This window comes from Lethenteron reissneri, chromosome 65 (genome assembly GCF_015708825.2).
Source record: "Lethenteron reissneri isolate LAM-NWPU_2019-01 chromosome 65, ASM1570882v1, whole genome shotgun sequence".
Taxonomy (NCBI): domain Eukaryota; kingdom Metazoa; phylum Chordata; class Hyperoartia; order Petromyzontiformes; family Petromyzontidae; genus Lethenteron; species Lethenteron reissneri.
Window position 1 is genome coordinate 11,795,018 of NC_083843.1, and position 7,225 is coordinate 11,802,242.

Consider the following 7,225-nt stretch of genomic DNA (forward strand, 5'->3'; position numbering starts at 1 on the left):
TAATCATCATTAACATAATCATCAGTAACATAAACTCATTAACATAAACCTCATTAACATAAACCTCATTAACATAAACCTCATTGACATAAACCTCATTAACATAAACGCATTAACATAAACCTCATTAACATAAACCTCATTAACATAAACTCATTAACATAAACCTCATTAACATAACCCACATTAACATAAACCTCATCAACATAAACTCATTAACATAAACCTCATTAACATAAACTCATTAACATAAACTCATTAACATAAACCTCATTAACATAACCCTCATTAACATAAACCTCATTTACATAACATCATTAACATAAACCTCATTAACATAAACCTCATTTACATAACATCATTAACATAAACCTCATTAACATAAACTTCATTAACATAAACCTCATTAACATAAACCTCATTAACATAAACCTCATTAACATAAACCTCATTAACATAAACTCATTAACATAAACCTCATTAACATAAACCTCATTAACATAAACTCATTAACATAAACCTCATTAACATAAACCTCATTAACATAAACTCATTAATATAAACCTTATTAACATAACCCTCATTAACATAAACCTCATTGACATAAACTCATTAACATAAACCTCATTAACATAAACCTCATTTACATAACATCATTAACATAAACCTCATTAACATAAACTTCATTAACATAAACCTCATTAACATAAACCTCATTAACATAAACCTCATTAACATAAACCTCATTGACATAAACCCCATTAACATAAACCTCTTTAACATACACCTCATTAACATAAACCTCATTAACATACACCACATCAACATAAACCTCATTAACATAAACCTCTTTAACATAAACCTCATTAACATAAACCTCATTAACATAAACCTCTTTAACATAAACCTCATTAACATAAACCTCTTTAACATACACCACATCAACATAAACCTCATCAACATAAACCTCATTAACATAAACTCATTAACATAAACCTCATTAACATAAACCTCATTGACATAAACCTCATTAACATAAACCTCATTAACATACACCTCATTAACATAAACCTCATTAACATAAACCTCATTGACATAAACCTCATTAACATAAACCTCTTTAACATAAACCTCATTAACATAAACATCATTAACATAAACCTCATTAACATAACGCGTCATCAGCAGAACATTCCCGAGCCACGTGGCGCTTTGCCGCGGCTGTTCGTGACGTCACACCCCCCCTCCAGGCCCCTCCCACCACCCCCCACCCCCTCGCCCGTCACAGCTCCCGTTATACCAAACGCCCCAAGGGCGGCTCCTATCTCTTTCCGTCCAGCTGCTACAACCCACAAGTAGCCCTCAGGGCGCTTTGAGACCCTAAAACTCCAAGCCAATGGGGCGTTCGCGGCAAAGGGGGCGTGGTTTACGTGGGGGGGGGGGGGGCCGCATCACCGCCGTGGGCTGTTTACCCGCGGAGGGATACGAAGCCGCCAAAGGCGCCTCGCGCCGTCGGTCAACATTGCGACGAGAGCGCCACGAGAAAGAATCCGCGGCTTCGATCGCCACCAAAGTGATCGATTGAACTCATCGATTTTGACGAGGGGGGTTTTGTGGGGAGGGGGGGGGGGGGCATCTGCACGACACGTTGAGGAGCGACGTCTGTGACTGCCTTTAGCTCCCCGCCAACTTTTCGGTGAGTAGATTTTTTTTGTTTTAAAGAAATGTAGTTCTTAACGTGCACGCACTGTACGTGTTACATGTGTGTGCGCACTGTACGTGTGCGTTGTTGTGTCGTTGTTGTTGTTGTTGTGTGGCCGTCAACAACTCAGCCACATCTGTGTGTGTGTGTCACTGTGTGTGTGTCTGTGTGTGTTGTGTCTGTGTGTGTGTCTGTGTGTGTCTGTGTCTGTGTGTGTCTTGTGTGTGGTCTGTGTGTGTGTGTCTGTGTGTGTGTGTGGGTGCCTGTGTGTGTGTGTGTGTCTGTGTGGTGTGTGTGTGTGTGTCTGTGTGTGTGTGTCTGTGTGTTGTGTCGTGGTGTGTGTCTTGTGTGTGTGTGTCTGTGTGTGTGTGTCTGTGTGTGTGTGTCTGTGTGGGTGTGTCTGGTGTGTGTGTGTCTGTGTGTGGGTGGTCTGTGGTTGTGTGTGTCTGTGTGTGTGTGTGTCTGGGTGTGTGTGTCTGTGTGTGTGTGTCTGTGTGTGTGTATCTGTGTGTGTGTGTGTCTGTGTGTGTGTGTGTCTGTGTGTGTGTGTCTGTTGTGTGTGTGTCTGTGTGTGTGTGTCTGTGTGTGTGTGTGGCGGTGGTGTGTGTGTCTCTGTGTGTGGTGTGGTCTGTGTGTGTGTGTCTGTGTGTGTGTGGTGTTTGTGTGGGTCGGTGTGTCTGTGTGTGTGTGTGTGTGTCTCTGTGTGTGTGTGTCTGTGTGTGTGTCTGTGTGTGTGTGTCTGTGTGTGTGTGTCTGTGTGTGTGTGTCTGTGTGTGTGTGTGTCTGTGTGTGTGTGTCTGTGTGTGTGTGTGTCTGTGTGTGTGTGTCTCTGTGTGTGTGTGTCTGTGTGTGTGTGTCTGTGTGTGTGTGTCTGTGTGTGTGTGTCTGTGTGTGTGTGTCTGTGTGTGTGTGTCTGTGTGTGTGTGTCTGTGTGGTGTGTGTCTCTGTGTGTGTGTGTCTGTGTGTGTGTGTCTGGTGTGTGTGTGTCTGTGTGTGTGTGTCTGTGTGTGTGTGTCTGTGTGTTGTGTGTCTGTGTGTGTGTGTCTGTGTGTGTGTGTGTCTGTGTGTGTGTGTGTCTCTGTGTGTGTGTCTGTGTGTGACTGTGTGTGTGTGTCTGTGTGTGTGTCTGTGTGTGTCTGTGTGTGTGTGTGTGTGTGTCTGTGTGTGTGTGTCTGTGTGTGTCTGTGTGTGTCTGTGTGTGTCTGTGTGTGTGTGTGTCTGTGTGTGACTGTGTGTGTGTCTGTGTGTCTGTGTGTGTGTGCGTCTGTGTGTGTGTGTGTGTCTGTGTGTGTGTGTCTGTGTGTGTGTCTGTGTGTGTGTGCGTCTGTGTGTGTGTGTGTCTGTGTGTGTGTGTCTGTGTGTGTGTCTGTGTGGTGTGCGTCTGTGTGTGTGTGTGTCTGTGTGTGTGTGTCTGTGTGTGTGTCGTGTGTGTGTGCGTCTGTGGTGTGTGTGTGTCTGTGTGTGTGTGTCTGTGTGTGTGTCTGTGTGTGTGCGTCTGTGTGTGTGTGTGTGTCTGTGTGTGTGTCTGTGTGTGTGTGTAACCACATCAAATAACCCTGCGTCTCTCTGTGTCTCTCTTTCAGGCAGCAATGGGCGACTCGCTGCCGACCTCTGACCTTCGCTCGACCTGGCGATCGTGGGGGTCATGGGGGTCATGGGGGTCATGGGTGCGCCTCATGAGCCGACCCTGTGACCCCAGCAGCCTGGCCACCTTCAGGATCGCCTTCGGTGAGGAGATGGGGGAGTGTGTCTCAGACACACTCCCCTTGTGTGTGTCTCACTCAGTGTGTGTCTGTGTGTGTGTGTCTCACTGTGTGTGTGTGTCTCACTCACTGTGTGTCTGTGTGTGTCTGTGTGTGTGTGTCTCACTGTGTGTGTGTCTCACTCACTGTGTGTCTGTGTGTGTGTGTCTCACTGTGTGTGTGTGTCTCACTCACTGTGTGTCTGTGTTTGTCTGTGTGTGTGTGTCTCACTCACTGTGTGTCTGTGTGTGTGTGTCTCACTGTGTGTGTGTGTCTCACTCACTGTGTGTCTGTGTGTGTCTGTGTGTGTGGTGTCTCACTCAGTGTGTGTCTGTGTGTGTGGTCTCACTGTGTGTGGTGTGTCTCACTCACTGTGTGTCTGTGTGTGTCTGTGTGTGTGTGTCTCACTCACTGTGTGTCTGTGTGTGTGTGTCTCACTGTGTGTGTGTGTCTCACTCACTGTGTGTCTGTGTGTGTCTGTGTGTGTGTGTCTCACTCACTGTGTGTCTGTGTGTGTGTGTCTCACTGTGTGTGTGTGTCTCACTCACTGTGTGTCTGTGTGTGTCTGTGTGTGTGTGTCTCACTCACTGTGTGTCTGTGTGTGTGTGTCTCACTGTGTGTGTGTGTCTCACTCACTGTGGTCTGTGTGTGTCTGTGTGTGTGTCTCACTCACTGTGTGTCTGTGTGTGTGTGTCTCACTGTGTGTGTGTGTCTCACTCACTGTGTGTCTGTGTGTGTCTGTGTGTGTGTCTCACTCAGTGTGTGTCTGTGTGTGTGTGTCTCACTGTGTGTGTGTGTCTCACTCACTGTGTGTCTGTGTGTGTCTGTGTGTGTGTGTCTCACTCAGTGTGTGTCTGTGTGTGTGTGTCTCACTGTGTGTGTGTGTCTCACTCACTGTGTGTGTGTGTGTCTCACTCACTCTGTGTGTGTGTGTCTCACTCACTGTGTGTCTGTGTGTGTGTGTCTCACTCACTCACTCTGTGTGTGTGTGTCTCACTCACTGTGTGTCTGTGTGTGTCTGTGTGTGTGTCTCACTCACTGTGTGTCTGTGTGTGTGTGTCTCACTGTGTGTGGTGTGTCTCACTCACTGTGTCTGTGTGTGTCTGTGTGTGTGTGTCTCACTCAGTGTGTCTGTGTGTGTGTGTCTCCTGTGTGTCTGTGTCTCACTCACTGTGTGTCTGTGTGTCTCACTGTGTGTGTGTGTCTCACTCACTGTGTGTGTCTGTGTCTCACTCACTGTGTGTCTGTGTGTATGTGTCTCACTGTGTGTGTGTCTCACTGTGTGTGTGTGTCTCTCACTGTGTGTCTGTGTGTGTGTGTCTCACTGTGTGTGTGTCTCACTCACTGTGTGTGTCTGTGTCTCACTCACTGTGTGTGTCTGTGTCTCACTGTGTGTGTGTCTGTGTGTGTGTGTGTCTCACTCACTGTGTGTCTGTGTGTGTGTGTCTGTGTGTGTGTACGTCTCACTGTGTGTGTCTCACTGTGTGTCTCACTGTGTGTGTCTCACTGTGTGTGTCTCACTGTGTGTAGTCTCACTGTGTGTGTCTCACTGTGTGTGTCTCACTGTGTGTGTCTCACTGTGTGTGTCTCACTGTGTGTGTCTCACTGTGTGTGTCTCACTGTGTGTCTCACTGTGTGTCTCACTGTGTGTGTCTCACTGTGTGTGTCTCACTGTGTGTGTCTCACTGTGTGTGTCTCACTGTGTGTCTCACTGTGTGTGTCTCACTGTGTGTCTCACTGTGTGTGTCTCACTGTGTGTGTCTCACTGTGTGTGTCTCACTGTGTGTGTCTCACTGTGTGTGTCTCACTGTGTGTGTCTCACTGTGTGTGTCTCACTGTGTGTGTCTCACTGTGTGTGTCTCACTGTGTGTGTCTCACTGTGTGTGTCTCACTGTGTGTGTCTCACTGTGTGTGTCTCACTGTGTGTGTCTCACTGTGTGTGTCTCACTGTGTGTGTCTCACTGTGTGTGTCTCACTGTGTGTGTCTCACTGTGTGTGTCTCACTGTGTGTAGTCTCACTGTGTGTCTCACTGTGTGTCTCACTGTGTGTGTCTCTCACTGTGTGTGTCTCACTGTGTGTGTCTCACTGTGTGTGTCTCACTGTGTGTGTCTCACTGTGTGTGTCTCACTGTGTGTGTCTCACTGTGTGGTCTCACTGTGGTGTCTCACTGTGTGTGTCTCACTGTGTGTGTCTCACTGTGTGTGTCTCACTTGTGTGTCTCACTGTGTGTGTCTCACTGTGTGTGTCTCACTGTGTGTGTCTCACTGTGTGTGTCTCACTGTGTGTGTCTCACTGTGGTGTCTCACTGTGTGTCTCACTGTGTGTGTCTCACTGTGTGTGTCTCACTGTGTGTGTGTCTCACTGTGTGTGTCTCACTGTGTGTGTGTGTCTCTCTCTGTGTGTCTCACTGTGTGTGTCTCACTGTGTGTGTCTCACTGTGTGTGTCTCACTGTGTGTGTCTCACTGTGTGTGTCTCACTGTGTGTGTCTCACTGTGTGTCTCACTCACTCTGTGTGTCTCACTGTGTGTGTCTCACTGTGTGTGTCTCACTGGTGTGTCTCACTGTGTGTGTCTCACTGTGTGTGTCTCACTGTGTGTCTCACTGTGTGTGTCTCACTGTGTGTCTCACTGTGTGTGTCTCACTGTGTGTGTCTCACTGTGTGTGTCTCACTGTGTGTGTCTCACTGTGTGTGTCTCACTGGTGTGTCTCACTGTGTGTGTCTCACTGTGTGTCTCACTGTGTGTGTCTCACTGTGTGTGTCTCACTGTGTGTCTCACTGTGTGTGTCTCACTGTGTGTAGTCTCACTGTGTGTGTCTCACTGTGTGTGTCTCACTGTGTGTGTCTCACTGTGTGTGTCTCACTGTGTGTCTCACTGCGTGTGTCTCACTGCGTGTGTCTCACTGTGTGTGTCTCACTGTGTGTAGTCTCACTGTGTGTCTCACTGTGTGTGTCTCACTGTGTGTGTCTCACTGCGTGTGTCTCACTGTGTGTGTCTCACTGTGTGTGTCTCACTGCGTGTGTCTCACTGTGTGTGTCTCACTGTGTGTGTCTCACTGTGTGTGTCTCACTGTGTGTGTCTCACTGTGTGTGTCTCACTGTGTGTGTCTCACTGTGTGTCTCACTGTGTGTGTCTCACTGTGTGTGTCTCACTGTGTGTGTCTCACTGTGTGTGTCTCACTGTGTGTGTCTCACTGTGTGTAGTCTCACTGTGTGTGTCTCACTGTGTGTGTCTCACTGTGTGTCTCACTGTGTGTGTCTCACTGTGTGTAGTATCACTGTGTGTAGTCTCACTGTGTGTGTTATCACTGTGTGTAGTCTCACTGTGTGTGTCTCCTGTGTGTGTCTCACTGTGTGTGTCACTGTGTGTGCTCACTGTGTGTGTCTCACTGTGTGAGTGTGTTCACTGTGATGTGTGTCTCACTGTGTGTGTGTCTCACTGTGTGTGTGTCTCACTGTGTGTGTCTCACTGTGTGTGTCACTGTGAGTGTGTCTCACTGTGAGTGTGTCTCACTGTGAGTGTGTCTCACTGTGAGTGTGTCTCACTGTGTGTGTCTCACTGTGTGTGTCTCACTGTGTGTGTCTCACTGTGTGTGTCTCACTGTGTGTGTCTCACTGTGTGTCTCACTGTGTGGTGTCTCACTGTGTGTAGTCTCACTGTGTGTGTCTCACTGTGTGTGTCTCACTGTGTGTGTCTCACTGTGTGTGTCTCACTGTGTGTCTCACTGTGTGTAGTCTCACTGTGTGTGTCTCACTGTGTGTGTCTCACTGTGTGTGTCTC